This window comes from Callithrix jacchus, chromosome 22 (assembly GCF_049354715.1).
Source record: "Callithrix jacchus isolate 240 chromosome 22, calJac240_pri, whole genome shotgun sequence".
NCBI lineage: Eukaryota > Metazoa > Chordata > Mammalia > Primates > Cebidae > Callithrix > Callithrix jacchus.
In genome coordinates, this window is record NC_133523.1 from 40772566 (window position 1) to 40795292 (window position 22727).

The following is a 22727-nucleotide window of genomic DNA, read 5'->3' on the forward strand; positions in this document are numbered from 1 at the left end:
GGGAAGGAAGGAAGGAGGGAAGGAGGGAAGGAAGGAAGGAGGGAAGGAAGGAAGGGAGAGAGGGAGGGAGGAAGGGAGGAAGGAAGGAGGGAAGGAAGGGAGGGAGGGAGAGAGGGAGGGAGGAAGGGAGGAAGAAAGGAAGGAAGGAGGGAAGGAAGGGAGGGAGGGAGAGAGGGAGGGAGGGAGGAGGAAGGGAGGGAGGGAGAGAGGGAGGGAGGGAGGAAGGAAGGGAGGGAGGGAGAGAGGGAGGGAGGAAGGGAGGGAGAGAGGAAGGAGGGAAGGAAGGGAGGGAGGGAGAGAGGGAGGGAGGAAGGAAGGAGGGAAGGAAGGAAGGAGGGAGGGAAGGAAGAAAGGAGGGAAGGAGGGAAGGAAGGAAGGGAGAGAGGGAGGGAGGAAGAGAGGAAGGAAGGAGGGAGGGAGAGAGGGAGGGAGAGAGGGAGGGAGGGAGGAAGGAAGGAGGAAGGAAGGAAGGAAGGAAGGAAGGGAGGAAAGGAGAAGTCAGGAGCTTCACATATTCCAGCCTGGGGAACTGGAGAATGGCCCTGCCCTTCTCTTCTTACCTCGCTGATTATTTATTTAAGAGCTGGCCTGTCTGGGTGGCCGAGCCCGCCCCATCTCCCCCAGCTGCAGGGCGGCAGGCCCCAGTGGCTCCTGGTACAGTAGTAACTCGGGCCGGTTGCAGTGGCTCACGCCTGTAATCCCAGCACTTTGGGAGGCCAAGGCGGGCGGCTCATGAGGCCAGGAGTTCCACACCAGCCTGGGCAACATGGTAAACCCCATCTCTACTAAAAATACAAAAAAATTAGCCAGGCATGGTGGCAGATGCCTGTAGTCCCAGCTACTCTGGACGCTGAGGCAGGAGAATTGCTTGAACCCAGGAGGCAGAGGTTGCAGTGAGCCGGGATCACTACATTGCACTCCAGCCTGGGCAAAAGAGCAAGGCTCCATCTCAATATTATATATGTATATATAAAAAAAGGAACAGGTTTCTGAGCCTTGAGGCCCAGAGCTGGGGTGGCAGGCACTGCCCTCCCCACCTGCACTGCCCTCCCCACCTCCCACAAGATCCAGCCAAGGCAGAGGCTTGTTTCCCTACCACAGCCAGGTCCCAGCCTGGGACCCCAGAGGTGTTTCAGGGCTCAGGTGACCTGGGTGGAAAGACATTCAATGCTACCTAGGAGGCAGGATAGGATAATGGTAAAGGGGAGAATGGGGCCAGAGAGATGGGCTTCCCCAACTTCTTTATTTTTATTTTTTGAGACAGCAGAGTCTCACTCCTTCGCCCAGGCTGGAGTAAAGTGGTGCAGTCTTGGCTCACTGCCACCTCCAGGTTCAAGCAATCCTGCCTCAGCCTCCAGAGTGGCTGGGACTACAGGCACGCACCACCGCGCCTGACTAATTTCTGCATTTTTAGTGGAGACGGTTTCACCACTTTGCTCAGGCTGGTCTCGAACTCCTGACTTCAAGTGATCCTCCCGCCTCAGTCTCCCAAAGTGCTGGGATTACAGGTACAGGTGTAAGCCACCATGCCCGGCACCCTCCTACCTCTTAGATGACCTTGGATAACAAATTCCATCTCTGTACCTCCGGTCACCTCTGAAACAGGATAAAAGTCATACCTACCGCAGCACCACCTTCAGCAGCAGCCCTGAAGGAAATCCCGGCACAGGCCTGGGCAATGCCGTGAGATCAGTATCCTGGGGGCTGGGAGGCTTATTATGGTGATGGTGACTTTTTGCTTTACAGAGCCCTGGTCAGATGTGAGTCAGGCCGTATAATGCAGCCTCTGAAGGGAGGGAGCCCTATGGGGGTGGAGCGGGGGGTTGAGAAAGAGCCCTGGCCTGGGGGTCTGAGGGAACAGGGTCCTACCCTGGGGGGTTTAGGGCCTGCCCGGGGACTTGAGGGATCAGATTGTCTGTCTCAAAAGGCCCGTCTACAACAGTGGTGTTATTTGTAGGGGCAGCTGGGGCAGTCGTATATCTTACAAGCTCTGGGATAATGGCTGCCAATGCTTTATGTCTGCGCCCTAGCAGTACTCAGGGGCCTCTCCTCCCCAAAGCCTCATGACCTCCCAATAACTTTCTATTTTATTTTACTTTTTCAGACGGAGTTTTGCTCTTGTTGCCCAGGCTGGAGTGCGATGGCATGATCTTGGCTAACCGCCTCCGTCTCCCGGGTTCAAGAGATTCTCCTGCCTCTCAGCAGCCTCCTAAGTAGCTGGGATCACCTCAGGTGATCCACCCACCTTGGCCTCCCAAAGTGCTGGGATCACAGGCGTGAGCCACCGCACCCAGCCACTAACTTTACAGAAGCAGTCGAGTTTTGGGCAAAGCCTGTTATCATTCAAATTGTACCCTAAATGTCTTCCAAAGTTAGCTTGGCCCAATAGCCCAGGAATAACGGAGGAAAAGGCAAGATGAGGGGTGGGTTAGCTTAGCTTACTGTTGAATTTTTCTCACTGATACAATTTTTGCAAAGGCAGGCCGGGCCAGACGCAGTGGCTCACACCTGTAATCACAACACTTGGGAGGCCAAGGAAGGTGGATCACCTGAGGTCAGGAGTTGGAGACCAGCCTGGGCAACATGATAAAATACAGAAAATACTAAAAATACAAAAATTAGCCGAGTGTGGTGGTGCATGCCTGTAGTCACAGCTACTTGTGAGGCTGAGGCAGGAGATTCACTTGAACCCCGGAAGTGGAGGTTGCAGTGAGCAGAGATCGTGCCACTGGGCAACAGAGCAAGACTGTGTCTCAAAAAAAAAAAAGCAATTTTGGAGAGGCAGTTTCAGGTCTGAGGGGACACAGGCCTGCCCTTGGGGGGAAGCACTGAGAGGACATGGCCTTATAAAGCCAATTCTCAGTATGTGGCATGGTGGCTTATGCCTGTAATCCCAGCACTTTGGGAGGACCAGACAGGTGCATCACTTGATGGACAGGAGTTGAAGACCATCCTGGCCAACATGGAAAAACCCCATCAGAGTGAGACTGTCTCAAAAATAAAAAGGGCAATTCTGAGAGTAAACAATCACACAGCACATTCCCAGTGACTATGTGGGTGTCATCACTGAGGGCAGGTGGCCTGAGGGACCAGCACACTTTGAGTCTGGCAGACATTGCCACTGGCTCAGACCGCCTGGGGCTAGACAGCCCTTGAATAAACTGGCTGATGAAAGGTCCAACCTCCACTTCTTTCTAGGAGAAGTGTGAGGCCTGGGGCCTGGATTTGAGAGCTGTTAGAATTTGCACTTCAGCCCAGAGTGAGGAGCAGTGTGAGTACTTATTAACAAGAACTGGGCAAAATCCTCCCAGAGCTGAAGAGCCTGACATTTTGGGGGCAGGAGGGGCAGGGCAAAGGGGCTCCGGTGATGAGCCCATCTGCAGCTCCAGTGAGGCCTAGGCCCATGACTGAGGGCACCTTAGAAGCCAGTGAGGCGGTCGTGCGCAGTGGCTCACGCCTGTAATCCCAGCACTTTGGGAGACCGAGGCAGTTGGATCACCTGAGGTCAGGAGTTTGAGACCAGTCTGACCAACATGGAGAAACCCCATCTCTCCTAAAAATACAAAATTAACCAGGCATGATGGTGCGTGCCTGTAATTCCAGCTACTGGGGAGGCTGAGGCAGGAGAATCTCTTGAACCCGGGAGGTGGAGGTTGCAGTGAGCCATTAACATTGTACTCCAGCCTGGGCAACAAGAGTGAAACTCTGTCTCAAAAAAAAAAAAAGAAAGAAAAGAAAACAAGGCAGTGAGGCCAATCCTGTCCCGACATAGACAAGGCAACCGAATCTCAAAGTCCCACAGCCAGTGAATGAAACCAGAGAATTCAGGAGCTGGGAAGACTGTGCTTCTAAGCACCAAGGTCCTGTGGTGGGGGCATCATATGGCCTGAGAAGACCAGCAACACACATTCCACGCCATTGTTTTCTTCCAAGGGCCAATTTACTTTTTTTTTTTTTTTTGAGACGGAGTTTCGCTCTTGTTACCCAGGCTGGAGTGCAATGGCGTGATCTCGGCTCACCGCAACCTCCGCCTCCTGGGTTCAGGCAATTCTCCTGCCTCAGCCTCCTGAGTAGCTGGGACTACAGGCACGAGCCATCACACCCAGCTAATTTTTTGTATTTTTAGTAGAGACGGGGTTTCACCATGTTGACCAGGATGGTCTCGATCTCTTGACCTCGTGATCCACCCGTCTCGGCCTCCCAAAGTGCTGGGATTACAGGCGTGAGCCACCGCGCCCGGCCCCAATTTACTATTATTATTATTATTTTGAGATGCATTCTTGCTCTGTCGCTCGGGCTGGAGTGTAGTGGCTCGATCTCGGCTCATTGCAACCTCCACCTCCCGGGTTCAAGCAATTCTGTGCCTCAGCCTCCCAAGTAGCTGGGATTACAGGCTCGTGCCATCAAGCCTGGCTAATTTTTGTATTTTTTGTAGAGACGGGGTCTCACCATGTTGGCCAATCTGGTGTCAAACTCCTGGCCTCAAATGATCCACCCATCTCAACCTACCAAAGTGCTGGAATTACAGGTGTGAGCCACTGCCCCTAGCCCAAGTGCCAATTAAAAAAAAAAAAAACTTTATTATTTTTATTTTTATTTAAGGGACAAGGTCTCGCTCTGTTGCCCAGACTGGAGTGTGGTGGTGAGATCAGAGCTCACTGCAGCCTCTAACTTCTGGGATCAATCAGCCCCCCGTCTCAGTCTCCTGAGTAGCTGGGACTAAAGGTGAGCACCTCCAGTACATACATATATATTTGCTTGTTTGAGTCTTGCCCTGTCCCCAAGGCTGGAGTGCAGTGGCTCACTAGGGTTCAAGTGATTCTCCTGCCTCAGCCTCCTGAGTAGCTGGGACTACAGACACATGCCACCATGTTCGGCTAATTTTTGTGTTTTTAGTAGAGAGGGTTTCAACAGAAAAAAAGAAAGTAAAAAGCTTCTTTGCTTTATCTCTTTGCTTTCTCCTGGTCCTGCCAGCCTGATTCTTTTTCCCTAATTAGGGAATTTCCCTAAGTAGATACTTTTGCCCAATTCCTGGGCAACAGAGTGAGACCTTGTCCCTTAAATAAAAATAAAAAGTTGTTTTTTTTTTAATTGGCACTTGGGCTAGGGGCAGTGGCTCACACCTGTAATTCCAGCACTTTGGTAGGTTGAGATGGGTGGATCATTTGAGGCCAGGAGTTTGACACCAGATTGGCCAACATGGTTAGACCCCATCTCTACAAAAAATACAAAAATTAGCCAGGCTTGATGGCACGAGCCTGCAATCCCAGCTACTTGGGAGGCTGAGGCACAAGAATTGCTTCAACCCGGGAGCTGGAGGTTGCAGCTACTTGGGAGGCTGAGGCACAAGAATTGCTTGAGCCCAGGAGGCAGAGGTTGCAGTGAGCCGAGATCATGCCATTGCACCCCAGCTTAGGCAACAGAGCGAGACTCTCTGCACTCCAACTAATATTTATTGAACATTTACTATAGCCCAGCTTCTCAGCACACCAATGAGTCCTATTAATATCCTCATTTTACAGCTGGGTAAACAGAGGTGCAGACAGATGGTGTGACTTGGCCAAGGTCTCACGGGTTAATTGATAGAGCCACATTTTTTCTTTCTCCTTTTGATTATTATTCTAAATTTTATTTATTTATTTTTTAGAGACAGGATCTTGTTCTGTCACCCAGGCTGGGATGCAGTGGCACGACCACAGTTCACTGCAACCTTGAACTCCTGGGCTCAAGCAATTCTCCTGTCTCAGCCTCCTGAGTAGCTGTAATCCCAGCACATTGGGAGGCTAAGGAGGGTGGATTGCTTGAGCCCGGGAGTTCGAGAACAGCCTGGGCAACATGATGAAATCCCATCTCTACAAAAACTACAGTAGCTGTGTACTAGCTCGTTGGGAGGCTGAAGTGGGAGAATCACCTGAGCCCAGGAAGTCAGTGTTGCAGTGAGCTGTGATGGTAACACTATACTGCAGTCTGGGTGTTGGGGTGAGATCCTGTCTCAACACACGTGCACACACACACACAGAAACACACACACAGCCTGGGCTGGGCCTCATGGCAGAATTCAAACTCCTGGAGCCAGTCATGCCTGAACCCAGCCCATTAATTCCTGATGTCATTGAAGACAGTTAGAATCAGGTTTTCAGAGCCACTTGAAACAGAAAGAGGGGCCAGGGGCAGTGGGTCAAGGCCTATAATCCCAGTACTTTGGGAGGCCGAGGCGGGCAGATCACCAGAGGTTGGGAGTTCGAGACCAGCCTGACCAACATGGAGAAACCCTGTCTCAAAAATAAATAAACAAATAAATAAAAATACCAAATTAGCCGAGTGTGGTGGCAGGTGCCTGTAATCCCAGCTACTCGGGAAACTGAGGCAGGAGAATTGCTTGAGCCCAGGAAGCGGAGGTTGCAGTGAGCCGAGATCATGCCATTGCACCCCAGCTTGGGCAACAGAGCGAGACTCTCTCAAAAAAAAAAAAAAGAAACAGAAAGAGACCAACTGTACCCAGGGGATGGACAAGTGGATTCAGCCTGCAGATATGGCAATGGGAATCACGGTTCATCGAAAGGGGAAAGGTGGTCCTGCGCAAGAGTGTGTGGGAACATGACCCATTCCAGGGGACAGACAGCAGAGCATCAGGGTGGCTGTCATGCAAAATGTATAAGGGGTCACGGCGAGGTCATGGTGCCACCTTTCAGTTGCAAGAGAAATGAGAAGCTGTGACCATGGTGAAGGAAAAACAGAAACTCAGGACCCCAAATTCCTTAGGCCAAAGGGAAAGTTACGCTGGGGAACTGAGGCATCAATACTGTCTTCCTTTTGTTCTCAGATTGTTGTAATTTTCCATCCCCGCATCATAGCCTAATTTGCTTTATTTTGTTTTATTTATTTATTTATTTATTTATTTATTTATTTATTTATTTATTTTGAGATGGAGTCTCACTCTGTTGCCCAGGGTGGAGTGCAGTGGCGCAATCACAGCTCATTGCAACCTCTACTTCCTGGGTTCCTGAGTTTCTTGAGTCTCAGCCTCCTGAGTAACAGGGATTACAGGCACCCAACACCATGCCCAGCTAACTTTTGTTGCTGTTGTTGAGACAGAGTTTTGCTCTTGTGGCCTAGACTGGAGTTCAGTGGTGCGATCTCAGCTTACTGCAACCTCAGCCTCCTGGGCTCAAGCCTCAGCCTCCCAAGCAGCTGGGATTACAGGCACCCACCACCACACCCAGCTAATTTTTGTATTTTTAGTAGAGACGAGGTTTCACCATGTTGGCCAGGCTGGTCTCAAACTCCTGACCTCAGGTGATCTGCCCACCTCGGCCTCCCAAAGTGCTGGGATTACAGGCATGAGCACCGCACCTGGCCTAAGTTTTTGTATTTTTAGTAGAGATGGGGTTCCACCATATTGGCCAGGCTGGTTTCGAACCTGACCTCATGTTATCCATCTGCCTCAGCCTCCCAAAGTGCTGAGATTACAGACATGAGCCACTGCACCCAGCCACTAGCCTAATTCACTATTCTCTTTTTCACATGACATTTCTCTTCTTTCTTTCTTTCTTTCTTTCTTTCTTTCTTTTTTTCTTTTCTTTTAAGACGCAGGGCCTCACTCTGTTGCCCGGGCTAGAGTGTAGTAGAGTGATCACGGCTCACTGCAGCCTCTAACTCCTGGGTTCAATTGATCCTCCTGCCTCAGCCTCCCAAGTAGCTGGCACTATCGGCACCCACCACCATACATGGCTGATTTTTAATGTTTTTTTGTTTGTTTTTGTAGAGATCAGGTCTTGCTATGTTTGCCCAGGCTGGTCTGGAACTCCTGGCCCTAAGCTATCCTTTCTCCTTGTTCTCACACATGTGAGCCACTACCTGCATAGCTTTACTTTATGTTATGTACAATGTAGAGTTACTGAGACTAATCAGCACTTTCCAAGAATGTAACTACCTGCCTCATTGCCTGCTTACCCTCCCTCCTTCCACCCCTTTTCCTCTCCTGCTTGCTCTTTCCCCTTTAAATACTGAAGTATTGGCCAGGGGCAGTGGGGCTCATGCCTGTAATCCCAGCCCTTTGGGAGGCTGAGTTGGGAGGATCACGTGGGCCCAGCTGGGAAAACATAATGAGACCCCATCTCTACAAAAACTAAACAAATCAGCTGGGCCTGGTGTCTGGACCTGTAGTCCCGGCTACTGAAGATGCTGAGGTTGGGAATCACTTGGCACTAGGAGATTGAGGCTGCAGTGAACCGAGGTCACACACTGCACTCTAGCCTGGACCATCTCTTAAAAATAAATACATAAGCTGAGCATGGTGGCTCACACCTGTAATCCCAACACTTTGGAAGGCCAAGGTGGGCAGATCACCTGAGGTCGGGAGTTCAAGACCAGCCTGACCAACATGGAGAAACACATCTCTACTAAAAATATAAAACTAGCTGGGTGTGGTGGCACATACCTGTAATCCCAGCAACTCGGGAGGCTGAGGCAGGAGAATCACTTGAATCTGGGAAGCGGAGGTTGTGGTGAGCAGAGATTGCATCACTGCACTCCAGCCTGGATGACAGAGTGAGACTCTGTCTCAAAAAAATAGATAGATAGATAGATAGATAGATAGATAGATAGATAGATAGATTGATAGATTGATAGATAATAGATAGGGATATAGATGATAGATAGATAGATAGATAGATAGATAGATAGATAGATAGATAGATGATAGATAGACAGGGATATAGATGATAGATAGATAGATAGATAGATAGATAGATAGATAGATAGATAAATGCCAAAGTTCTCCACCCTCTTTGGAAGAAGCACAGATGGTGGATGCTCCTGTAGTTCATGTATTTCCCAGGTACATTCTCAATCTTTGCACAATAAACCTGTAATCGATGGAGACTTGCCTCAGTCACTTTTTGGTTAATATCAAGCTTGTCCGAACCACAGCCCATGGCCGCATGCAGCCCAGGATGGCGTTGAATACAGCCCAACACAAACTCATCAACTTTCTTAAAACATTACGAACTTTTTGGGGATTTTTCTTTTTTTTAAGCTCATCAGCTATTGTTCGTGTATTTTATTTGTGGCCCAAAACAATCCTTCCTCTACTGTGGCCCAGGGAAGCCAAAAGGTTGGACGCCCTTGGTTTTCACTGTTGTTTAGACGGAGTCTCCCTTTGTTGTTCAGGCTGGAGTTCAGTGTTGGGATCTTAGCTCACTGCAACCTCCGCCTCCTGGCTTCAGGCGATTCTCCTGCCTCAGCCTCTGGAGGAGCTGAGACTACAGGTGCCTGCCACCACGCCCAGCTAATTTTTTTTTCCCAAGAGACGGGGTTTTGCCATGTTGATTAAGCTGCTCTCAAACTCCCGACCTCAGGTGATCTGCCCACCTCGCCTCCCAAAGTTCTGGGATTACAGGCATGAGCCACCACACCCAGCTTCATTATTTTTTGAGACAGAGTTTCACTCTTGTCACCCAGGCTGGAGTGCAATGGCGCGATCTCGGCTCACTGCAACCTCCGCCTCCTGGGTTCAGGCAATTCTCCCGCCTCAGCCTCCTGAGTAGCTGGGATTACAGGCACGTGCCACCATACCCAGCTAATTTTTTGTATTTTTAGTAGAGACGGGATGCCTCACCATGTTGACCAGGATGGTCTCGATCTCTTGACCTCATGATCCACCCACCTCGGCCTCCCAAAGTGCTGGGGTTACAGGCATGAGCCACTGTGCCCAACTTCATTTTTGTATTTTTAGTAGAGAGGGGATTTCACTATGTTGCGGGCTGGTCTTGAACCCCTGACTTCAGGTGATCCACCCACCTCAACCTCCCAAAGTGCTGGGATTACAGGTGTGAGCCACCGCGCCCTGCCGACACTGGTTTATATCATGAAGGGAAAATCCAAAGGCTTCATGCAGGAACCGCGGGGACCATCAAAGGGTCTAAGCAGCAGTGACACCATCGAGTTTGTTGTTAGAAGCTGCTGCACTCAAACACATTGCCGGTGGGTGTGGAAGTTGGTACAGTCTCCCTGCAAAGCCATTAGGCAAGAGGCCTTACTTTTAGATCCTCCCACACCCTCTGACATAGCAGTTCTCCTCTGAGGGATTCATTCCACAGCTATTGCCTTGCATGTGAAAAATCATCACAGCTCTGCCGGCAGTAGCAAAAGACTAGAAACAGGGCCGGACGTGGTGGTGGCTCACGCCTGTAATCCCAGCACTTTGGGAAGGCGAGGCGGGTGGATCATGAGGTCAAGAGATCGAGACCATCGTGGCCAACATGGTGAAACCCCATCTCTACTAAAAATATAAAAATTAGCTGTGCGTGGTTGTGTGCACCTGTGGTCCCAGCTCCTCAGGTGGCTGAGGCAGGGGAATCGTTTGGACCTGTGAGGCAGAGGTTGCAGTGAGCCGAGATCATCGTGCCACTGCACTTCAGGCTGGTGACAGAGCGAGACTGTCCCCCGCAAAAAAAAAAAAAAAAAGACTAGAAACAAACTAAGCACATATCAGGAAGGAACCAGCAAAATATGTCATGGCCCATTCATGCCGTGGAACACTACGCAGCTATAGAAAAGGATGAGCCACATCTACAGGCACCGTACTGACGTGTTGATGAATATTTAACCAGGCTGGGCATGGTGGCTCATACGTGTACTCCCAGGATTTTGGGGGACCAAGGTGGGAGAATGGCTTGAGCCCAGGAGTTTGAGACCAGCCTGGGCAACATAGCAAGACCCCCTGTCTCTACAAAAAAATACAAAAATTAAGCTGGGTGTGGTGGCTCATGCCTGTAATCTCAACACTTTGGGAGGCCGAGGTGGACAGATCACTTGAGGCCAGGAGTTCAAGACCAGCCTGGCCAACACGGCAAAACCCCATCTCTACTAAAAATACAAAAATTACCCAGGTGTGGTGGTACATGCCTGTAATCTGAGCTATTTGGGAGGCTGAAGCACAAAAATCACTTGAACCCAAGAGGTGGAGGTTGCAGTGAGCCGAGATCACACCACTGCACTCCAACCTGAGTGACAGAGCTAGGTTCTGTCTCAAAGAAAATACAAAAATTAGTGGGTGTGGTGGCATATGCCTATACTCCCAGCTACTCAGGAGGCCGAGATGGGAGAATTGCTTGAGCCCAGGAGGTCAAGGCTGCAGTCAACCGTGATTGCATCACTGCACTCTAGCCTGAGTGACAGAGCAAAACCCTCTCTCTCTCTCTCTGTATATATATATATATATATAATTTTTTTTTTTTTTAAGACCGGGTGCAGTGGCTCACACCTGTAATCCCAGCACTTTGGGAGGCTGAGGTGGGTCAATCACAATGTCAGAAGTTCCAGACCAGCCTGGGCAAGATGGTGAAACCCCTATCTCCACTAACAATACAAAAAGTAGCCAGGCACGGTGGCAGGCACCTGTAATCCCAGCTGCCCCGGGGGCTGAGGCAGGAGAATCGCTGGACACCGGGAGGTGGAGTGTTGAAAAATATTAAGTTGTTGAGAAATGTTAAGTTTATGAATATTGAGAAATGCTGAATGTGTGATAGAATATATTGTTTGCTAGGAAAAACGATGGCGAGGAAAACCTAGTCATCCCCTCGCCCCCCCCCCTCCCCGCCCCCCGTAGAAAACTGCTCGGGGCATTCCAAAGTAGCAGGACAATGTAGGAACATCATACACCGGTTAAAACCATTCCTTCGGCCGGGCGCGGTGGCTCAAGCCTGTAATCCCAGCTACTCAGGAGGCTGAGGCAGGAGAATTGCCTGAACCCAGGAGGCGGAGGTCGCGGTGAGCCGAGATCGCGCCATTGCACTCCAGCCTGGGTAACAACAGCGAAACTCCGTCTCAAAAAATAAAAAAAAAAACATTCCTTGGCTATCTGACCCTGCCCCCGTGGCTCCCTCGTGGAGAATACCTTATAGGTTGTTTGTGATCAGTGGTAAGCAGGCACCAGCTGCCTACTTGGCGTGTTTTGTGTTATGAGAAAATACCAAACACCTGCTTATTAATACTGATCACCTGTTCAGAGAGACTGGGGGTCAGAGGCTGCTTGGGGCCTTCAGCCTGGAATGCTGCCAGTCCCTGAGGCTCTCAGCGTGGAAGGCTGCTGGCCCTCCGGATAGTCCCACTTTGCCATTCTGAGTGTCTTCCTCTCAGTTCCTTCAGCGCCACCTGAGTGGGGGTCTCTACCGCCGAGCTGGCTCTGGGTAGCAGAGGTTGCAGTGAGCGAAGATGGCGCCACTGCACTCTAGCCTGGGCAACAGAGGGAGACTGTCTTAAAAAAAAAAAAAAATTTTGAACCACCAGCTCTCTAGGGAAGAAACAGCCCTGATTTGTAGCATTTGCCAATTTCTACAGTGTAAATATTCCCACTGTGGCAGATTGCAAGTTGCTGACCACAACGTCATTGGATGTGGAATTCAGAAGAGACAAGCAACTGCTCACTACCCGGAGAGGTAGATCTTAGTGAAAATGTAGCAACAAGGAAGCAATGCATATGAACTACTTAATACATGTGATACATACGAACTAACATAATTTAGCTGTAACTTTGTATCATTTAATTGTTAACAACAGCTGTTTGGGCCCGGCGCAGTGGCTCACGCTTGTAATCCCAGCACTTTGGGAGGCAGAGACAGGTGGATCACCAGGTCAAGAGATCAAGACCATCCTGATCAAAATGCTGAAACCCCGTCTCTACTAAAAATACAAAAATTAGCTGGGTATGGTGGCGTGTGCCTGTAATCCCAGCTACTCGGGAGGCTGAGGCAGGAGAATTGCCTGAACCCAGGAGGCGGAGGTTGCGGTGAGCCGAGATCGCGCCATTGCACTCCAGCCTGGGTAACAAGAGCCAAACTGCGTCTCAAAAAAAAAAAATAGCTGTTTGGCCAGGCGAGGTAATAGCTCTGCTTGGCTGGGTGTGGTAGCCCATGCCTATAATCACAGCCCTTTGGGAGGCTGAGGCAGGAGAACCACTTGAACCTGGGAGAGAGAGGTAGCAGTGAGCTGAGATTGCACCAGTGCGCTCCAGCCTAGGCAACAAGAGTGAAACTGTCTCAGGAAAAGAAGAAATAGCTATGTACAACTGGGCTGTGCAATTCGCAAAAGCGCAGCAATCCGCTCTTGAGAACTGGTCAGAGCACTCGCAGAGACACAAACAGATCTCCAAGAGGAGAAAGCAAACGCCAACTTTTGGAAAATGGCGTGGGAGGTTCTACACAGCTCACTCTTTTTAATTTGAAAAAAATTTTTTTTTTTTTGAGTGGGTCTCACTCTGTTGTCCAGGCTGGAGTTCAGTGGTGCGATCACAGCTCACTGCAGCTCCCTGGTCTCAAAAGATCCTCCCGTCCCAGCCATCTGAACTGCAGGTATGCACCACCACACTCAGTTAATTTTAATTTTTCTTTCCTTTTTTTTTTTTTTTAATAGAGATAGGATCTCACTGGGTTGCCCAGGCTGGTCTTAAACTCCTGGGCTCAAGTGATCCTCCCACCTCAGCCTCCCAAAGTGCTGGGATTATAGGCATGAGCCACTACACTGGCTTTTTTTTTTTTTATTAGCATTTTAATCATTTTATTTATTATTTATTTTTTTATTTTTTGAGACGGAGTTTTGCTCTTGTTACCCAGGCTGGAGTGCAATGGCGTGATCTCGGCTCACCAAAACCTCCGCCTCCTGGGTTCAGGCAATTCTCCCGCCTCAGCCTCCCGAGTAGCTGGGATTACAGGCAGGCGCCACCATGCCCAGCTAATTTTTTTGTATTTTTTTAGTAGAGACAGGGTTTCACCATGCTGACCAGGATAGTCTCGATCTCTTGACCTAGCGATCCACCCGCCTTGGCCTCCCAAAGTGCTGGGATTACAGGCTTGAGCCACCGAACCCAGCCATCATTTCATTACTTATTTATTTACTTACTTTTGAAACAGTCTCACCCTTTGCCAGGCTGCAGTGGAGTGGCGCAATCTCAATCGACTACAAACTCCATCTCTCAGCTTCAAGCAATTCTCCTGCCTCACTAATTCAGCCTCCCAAACAGCTGAACTACAGGTGCCCACCACCACATTAGGTTAATATTTTTGTATTCAGTAGAGACAGAGTTTTGCCGTGTTGGTCAGGCTGGTCATTTTTTCTTTTCCTTAAGAGTAAACTCCTGACCTCAGGTGATCCACCCACCTCGGCCTCCCAAAATGCTGGCATTATAGGCGTGAGCCAGTCTGACGGGCGCTTGTTAACCATTTTAATTTGTTGGGTGGATGTATAAACATGTTTTTTTAAAACTCGGTTGCTTTTTGGGCTCATTTAATGACTTTTTTAATGGCTGGGGTTCCATTTGACTGTCTGTGCTGAGATCACAACGTGCGCGATTTGTTTTGTGTGGTTGTGGCGTCTTGTTGACGTCGAATATGACTTTGATAAATACCGGTTTCTGGAAAAAAAATTAGCCCGGTGTGCTGGTGCACGCCTATAGTCTCAGCTACTCAGGAGGCAGAGGAGGGAGGATGGCTTGAGCCCAGGAATTGGACGCTTCGAGTGAGCCCTGATTGTGCCATTGCACTGCAGCCTGGGTGACAGAGACAGAGACAGACACAGAGGGACACCCTGTCTCAAAAGTAAATGAAAGTTGCAGATGCATGTGAATGACCTGGGCGGCGTTTCTCCACCTGCGCTTGCATTTGTTACCGACTCTGTGGGAGAAAACACAAGGAACCGTGCTGTCTGCTGGTTCCCCACCAGCCCTGGCTCTCCTGATCTCCACCCTGCACTCATGCCTGGGAACCGTGTCTCCTCTGAGCCTCCCCCATGGCGGACCAGCCCATGCGGCCTTTGATCTGCCCACTTCGGAGCCTTCACCTCTGGCCTGCAGCCCATCAGAGGCAGCTGGAGTCGGGCATCCTCCCCACATGGGCCTTTGAGGATGGAATGAAAGAGGCTGAGTGGAGGTCCCAGTGCCTCCCAGGAGGGGCCTGGAGGGGAGGGGACCGGGGAGAGGAGAAGGTTTTTCCACCGTGTCCCCTCTTGTGACTGCAGAAATGAGCCATGTGACTTCAATTACCTATTAACATTTTTTTCAAGTGTTCTATAAAAAGTGCCAGCCTGAGGCTACCGTGGGGAGCAGGGAAGGAGGAGAGTGAGTCCCGGCGTGAGGAGGCCGGGGCGGTGACCCGGGAGCGGGGACAGCCGAGCCTGCCAAGCAGTCACAGCTTGTTCCAGAAGGCCCCACAGTGGAATGCCGTGCAGAAAGCCCTTAGAAGGTTCTGTGGGTGAGGACTGTCCCTCAGGCCCCCCCCTACAAGCCAACTTGAGGGTTTCCCGGAAAGGCACCCACCTTTCAGGGATGTTCTGTAAAAACGGGGATGTTCAGGTGGTCAGGCTGGTCTCAAACTCCTCCACTACCTCTGCCCCTACCCAGAAAGATCCCCAAATGTCCTGTGGATAAAAACTTTGGATCTTTGACACCAGGTCTGTAAGGGTGAGAGCTGACGCTCATCTGGCCCTCTACCTCCACCCTTCTCCTCTCTCCTCCCCACTCCTCTCCCACCTCTGTCCTCTCCTCCCCTCCTATCCCTCCTCCTCCTCTGCTCCCTCCTCTTCCCACTGCCTCTCTTGCCCTCCCTCCTTCCAGCCAGACACAACCTCCTCCAGGGCCCCCAAAACACGGACCCTCTCTGCTCCACACTTTGCCCATGCTGTTCCCTGGTAGGTTTCATTTGAATTTCTCTGATGATTAATGACATTGGGCATCTCTTCCTGTGCATTACGGGCCATCTGTATGTCATCTTTGCAGAAATGTTTATTCAGGTCCTTTGCTCATTTTTGAAATGGGGTGCCTGGAACTCCCTGCCCCCCTCCCCCGGCTTCTTCACCAAGCCCTGTTTTCTCCTGGAGATCTTGGATCCTTCCTTCATGGAACAAATATTTGCCAGACGTCAACTCTGTGTCAAGGCACCCTGCCAGGGATTGGGGAACACAGGGTGAGGAGAGGCTACATCCTAGTGGAGAAGGCAGGAAATAAATGAGTCAATAGAGACTGCAAACAAGGGGATTTTTCTTTTTTTTTTTTTTTGAGATGGAGCTTCACTCTTGTTGCCCAGACTAGAGTGCAATGGTGTAATCTCGGCTCACTGCAACCTCTGCTTCCTGGGTTCAAGCAATTCTCCTGCCTCAGCCTCCCAAGTAGCTGAGATTACAGGCATGTGCCACCATGGCCGGCTAATTTTGTATTTTTAGTAGAGACAAGATTTCTCCATGTTGGTCACCCTGGTCTCAAACTCCCAACCTCAGGTGATCCGCCCGCCTCAGCCTCCCAAAGTGCTGGGATTACAGGTGTGAGCCACCGCACCTGGCCTTCTTTCCGTTTCCTTTTCCTTTATTTTGTTTTCTTTTCCAGCATTGATGGGCTGGATTTAAAAGTGTATTTGTTTATTTATTTTTGAGACAGGGTCTCACTTTGTCACCCAGGCTAGAGTGCAGTGGCATGATCTCCACTCACTGCAACCCCCACCTCCTGGGTTTAAGCGATTTTCCTGCCTTAGCCTCCTGAGTAGCTGAGTGCCACCATGCCCAGCTGTTTTTTGTATTTTCTGATAGAGACAGGGTTTCCCTGTGTTGGTGAGGCTGGTCTCAAATTCCTGGCCTCAAGTGATTCTCCTGCCTCGGCCACCAAAAATGCTGGGATTACAGACGCGAGCTCCTGTGCCTGGCCAAAAGCTTATCAATCTATCTTACTTACTTATTTATTTTTGAAATGGAATCTTACTCTGTCACCCAGGCTAGAGTGCAGTGGCAGAATCTCAGCTCACTGCAATCTCCACCTCCCAAGTTCAAGTGATTCTCCTGCCTCAACCCCCTGAGTAGCTGGGATTACAGGTGTGTACCACCATGCTAGGCTAGTTTTTTTTCTATTTCTAGTAGAGACAGGATTTCACTATGTTGGCCAGGCTGGTCTCAAACTCTTGACCTCAGGTGATCTGCCCACCTTGGCCTACCAAAGCGCTGGGATTGCAGGAGTGAGCCATCATACCTGGCCTATTTATTTTTTGAGATGAGGGTCTCACTATGCTCCTCAGGCTGGACTCAAACTTCTGGGCTCAAGTGATCCTCCCACCTCAGCCTCACCAAAATCCTGGTGTTACAGGGGTGAGCCCCCGCTCTGGATGTAAGTACTGAGATGACAGATGTGAGCCACTGCACCTGAACAAGGAATCTTTTAAAAAGAGCTCAGTGCTGCATGAAAAAATTTGTCTGCAATCTGAATGAGGACAAGGAACCTGCCTGGTGAGGGTCTGAGAAGAGAGAAGCTGGCAGGAGGAGCAGCAAGTTCAGCGGCTCAGAGGTGGGAAGGAACTTGAAGTGTTCAGGAACTGGACAGCGACCAGGTGCTGTGACTCACGCCTGTAATCCCAGCACTTTGGGAGGCGCAGGCGGGTGCATCACTTGAGGCCAGGAGTTTGAAACCAGCCTGGAAAACATAGGGAGATCCCTGTCTCTGTTATATTTAAATTAAAAAATGTAAAATGGGCCGGTTGCTGTGGCAGGAGAATCACTTGAACCAGGAAGGCAGAGGTGGCAGTGAGCTGAGATCACACCACCACACCCCAGCCTAGGCAACAGAGCAAGACTCTGTCTCAAAAATAAATAAATAAATAAACATAAAAGTGAAATGAAAATGAAAAAGTTTTTTAAATTTAAGTTTCTTAAACTTAAAGAAAAATTTTAAAAAGAATCAGAGGCTGGGTGCAGTGGCTCATGCCTATAATCCTGGCACTTTGGGAGGCCAAGGTGGGTGGATTATGAGGTCAGAGCGAGATTCCATCTCAAAAAATAAAAAGAATCAGGAGGAACAGTGTGGCCGGATTTGAGGAACTGGGAGGAAGTATCATCAGATGTGGCTGAAGAGGTAGGTTGAGATGGGCATCATAGACTGTGAAGAACTTAAGCACCTCCTTTTCTAGGAAGCCCTTCTTGACTGTATCAACTTGGTTTCCCCATCCCAGCCCTGCTCCCACTAAATTGTTGCTCTCAGGGCAGTAGCCTATCTGTTCCACTGGACTGTGAGCCCTGTGAGGGCTGGGCCGGTCACCTCTGTGTCCTCGGCATCACCTGGCACAGGCCTGAGCACACAGGAGGTGCTCAGTAAATCCCCAGGCCATTCTGGCACTGCCAGCAAGCCCCAAGAAGCTTCCCTTGCTCTGCCCCCCTGCTGCCCACCCCTGTTCCGGGGTGCAGCTCCAGGGATTCCTGATTTCTCCATCTGTTTACTCACTCTAGTTTCAGTCTAGCTTCTTTCATCCCGTCCTCAAAGGCATGTGGGGAGGGTGCTCTAACCACCTCTGACGGGCTGCAGACCGGAGGTGAAGGCTCTGAAGTGGGCAGATGAAATGTCACGTGGGCTGAGCCGCTGTGGGAGAGGCTCAGAGGAGATGCAGATTCCCAGGCATGAGTGCAGCGTGGAGATCAGGAGAGCCAGGTCAGGTGGGGAACCAGCCAGGGGGCCCATATGTTCACCTGTCTTTACAATAACACAACTTCCAATTGTTGATTCGTTACAACCAGGTATGGGGGTAATTTTTTTTTCTTTTTTGAGACAGGGTATCACTATTGTCCAGGCTGGAGTGCAGTGGCACTTTAAAAATGTTTTGGGCTGGGCATGGTGGCTCACACCTATAATCCTAGCACTTTGGGAGGCTGAGGTGGGCAGATCGTGAGGTCAGGAGATCGAGACCAGCCTGGCCAGCATGGTGAAACCCTGTCTGTACTAAAAATACAATAATTTGCTGGGCGTGGTGGTGGTATATGCCTGTAATCTCAGCTACTGGGGAGGCTGAGGTAGGAGAATTGCTTGAACCTGGGAGGCGGAGGTTGCAGTGAGCCAAGATCGTGCCACTGCACTCCAGCCTGGTGACAGAACAAGTCTCTGTCTTAAAAAAAAAAAAAAAAAGTGTTTTGTAGGCTGGGCACAGATCTGTAATCTGGGCACTTTGGGAGGCCGAGGCAGATGGATCATCTGAGGTCAGGAGTTTGAGACCAGTATGGCCAACATTGTAAAACTCCATTTCTACTAAAAATACAATAATTAGCTGGGCATGGTGGCGGGCGACTGGAGTCTCAGCTACTTGGGAGGCTGAGGTAGGAGAATCACTTGAACCTGGGAGGCCAAGTTTGCTGTGAGCTGAGATTGTGCCACTGCAGTCCAGCCTGGGTGACACAGCGAGACTCTGTCTCAAAAAAGAAAAAAAAAAATGTAGAAACAAGATCTCACTATGTTGCCCAGGTTGGAATGCAGAGGCACAACACAGCCTTGAACTGCTGAGCTCAGGTGATCCTCCCACCTTGGCCTCCCAAAGTGCTGAGATTATAGGTATGAGCCACCGTGCCTGGCTAAAAGCCAGTTCTTTTGAAAGAAAAGTCAGAAGAGCTGGGAAAATGAAACAGCAGGTTTGTGTGCTGATGGGAATGATCTGGATTCCTGGATTCCAGAAGAGAAGCAAAAGGAGAAAGTGGTGAGATTGTTGTGTTTGATTAGGCAAGAGACCCATCCCTAGGCTCAAGAGGATAATCTTAAGAAAGAGTATAAGGCACTTTGAGAGACCGAGGCGGGCAGATCACTTGAGGCTAGAAATTTGAGACTAGCCTGGCCATCACTGCAAAGCCCCTTCTCTACTAAAAATACAAAAATTAGCTGCATGTGGTGGTGTGCACCTGTAATCCCAGCTACTCAGGAGGCTGAGGCATGAGAATCGCTTGAACCCAGGAGGCAGAGGTTGCCATCAGCAGAGATTGTGCCACTGTAGTCCAGCCTGGGTGACAGAGCAAGACCGTCTTCAAAAAAAAAAAAAAAGAGTATAAGGCCAGGTGCAGTGGCTCATTCATCTAATCCCAGCAATTTGGGAGGCTGAGGCTTTCGAATTACTTGAGGCCAAAAGTTTGAGACCAGCCTGACCAACATAGACCTCATGTCTACTTAAAAAAACAAAACAAAAAAGGCTGGGCACGGTGACTCACGCCTGTAATCCCAGCACTTTGGGAGGCCGAGGCAGGTGGATCACGAGGTCAAGAGATCGAGACCATCCTGGTCAACATGGTGAAACCCTGTCTCTACTAAAAATACAAAAAATTAGCCTGGTATGGTGGCGGGTGCCTGTAATCTCAGTTACTCTGGAGGCTGAAACAGGAGAATCACTTGAACCCAGAGGCAGATGTTGCAGTGAGCCGAAATCACGCCATTGCACTCCAGCCTGGGCAACAAGAGTAACACTCAGTCTCAAAAAAAAAAGTTTATAGCACATGCCCCCACTCACCTTCCTCCTGCTGGGGCCATGAAGGACATTCCTGCTCCCCATTGCCTTCCACCATTTCCTAAGAACTCACCGAAGCAGAACCAGCTATGCTTCCTGTACAGCCTGCAGAACTGTGTTGGAAACAGATGCTCAGTGCTGAGAAAAAAAATGAGCATTGACACAAAGGATCTTTGAGCAGTGCAGTTTTTACTTCCTGGACTGCAGGAAGGGGACTCTCACTAGCCATGTTGCCTTGAGAGCATAGTGAACAAAAGAAGACAGACATATTTATCCCTCCCGCATTTGGTGTCTGATCTCTGTTGGCTGGAGCCAGACGTCACAATCTAAACTAAAACCCGATTGGCTAATGACTTAAAACTTTTCTGGGGCTGGGCGTGGTGGCTCAGGCCTGTAATCCTAGCACTTTGGGAGGCCGAGGTGGGTGGATCACCTGAGGTTAGGAGTTCAAGACCAGCCTGGCCATCATGGTGAAACCCCATCTTAAAAACAAACAAAAAAACAAAAAAAACTTTCTGGGCTAGGCGCGGTGGCTCACACCTGTAATCCAAGCACTCTGGAGGCCAAGGCAGGTGGATCACCTGAGGTCAAGAGTTCAAGACCAGCCTGACCAACATGGTGAAACCCCATCTTAAAAAACAAAACAAAACAAAACAAACAAAAAAACTTTTCTAAACAGGTAAAAGCAATGGAGAGCTGGGACGTGGCTGTGAGCACGTCCCGCACAGATATCTTGGTTAAGATACAAGCACATGGAGTGTAATGTGTGCCTGTAAGCATAGCATGGCTAACAGCTACATAGGATGGGGCTTAATAAACTTATTACCACACTTAGGATTTATTCTTTAACAAGAAAGGAAACTTTAAAGAGGAACTTTTTTAACTTTCTACAGTGAGCCAATGAAACTCTTTTCTTTACAAATTACCCAGTCTGAGGTATTTCTTTATAGCAATGTGAAAATAGACGAATACACCCTGTCTATACAAAAAAATACACAAAATTAGTTGGCCGTGGTGGCATGCATCTGTGATCCCAGCTACTTAGGAGGCTGAGGTGGGAGGATCACCTGAGCCCAGAGTAGTGGAAGCTGCAATGGACCCAGATCATGCCACTCCACTCCAGCCTGGGCAACAGACTGAGACCCTGTGTCAAAAAGAGTATAGTTCATCATTGGTACAAAATGTGCATCTTTCAAACATGACCACAGCAACCTTTTCCATCCCACATACTCTTCCTATAGTGTGAACTTGACATTCTTCCTACTGAATGTGGGTAGAGGCCGAGGTGTGTGGGGGGGTGTTATGTTCCCTCCCCTTGAGCCTGGGCAGAACTTTATGACTGCCTCAACCAATAAAGTATAGTGGAGGTAAGGCTTCCAAGGCTACATCATCAAATACTAGGCACTTCTCACTTGCTCTCTTGGGACACACATTCTTGGAACCCAACCACCATGCTGTGAGGAAGCTCAACTATCCCACACGGAAAGACCACACAGAGAGGTCCCATGAAGGTGCTTTACCTATCAGCTCAGCTGAGGTAACAGCCAGCAGCAGTGGACATGCATGAAGACTCCTCCAGCTGATCCCAACCCTCAGCCATTGAGTCACCACACCCCTCCCCAACCACAGTCTGTAAGTCTTGCCAACTAATGTCCCAAACATTGTGGAATCGCAGACAAGCTGTCCTTGCAAGGCCTTGATCCAAGTCCTGACCTGCAGAATCCATGAACATGATACAAGGCTTGTTTTACACCACTAAGTTTTGGAGTTGTTTGTTATATAGCAGCAGATAATGGGGCTGCCAAGTCATAGGAGAAGCAGGTAGGTGGGTAGATGGTGGTAGGAGTCTGGGGAAGTTTTCTTACTATGGGCTCTTATTTAAGTGATGTACAAAGGAAGATTCCTATTGAGGGTGAGCAGGAAGGAAGGAGGTATAGAAGTCTGAGAGAAGAGAAGTTATTTTAAAATGTAGGAAGACGACTGAGTGCGGCGGCTCACTTCTGTAGTCCCAGCACTTTGGGAGGCCCAGGTGAGAGGACTGTTTGATCCCAAGACTTTGAGACCAGCCTGGGCAACATAGGGAGATCCTGCCTCTATTTTTTAAATTTTCTTCATTTTATTTATTTACTGAGACAGTCTTGTTCTGTCATGGGCTGGAGTGCAGTGCCACAATCTCGGCTCACTGCAACCTTCACCTCCTGGGTTCAAGCAATTCTGCTGCCTCAGCCGCCCAAGTAGCTGGGATTACAGGCATCTGCCACTACACCCAGCTAATTTTTGTATTTTTAGTAGAGATGAGGTCTCACCATATTGGCCAGGCTGGTCTGGAACTCCTGGCCTCAAGTGATCAGCCTGCCTCTGCCTCCCAAAGTGCTTGGATTGCAGGCATGAGCCACCACGACAGCTGCTCTATTTTTTTTAATTAAAAAAATGCAAAAAATGGGCCGG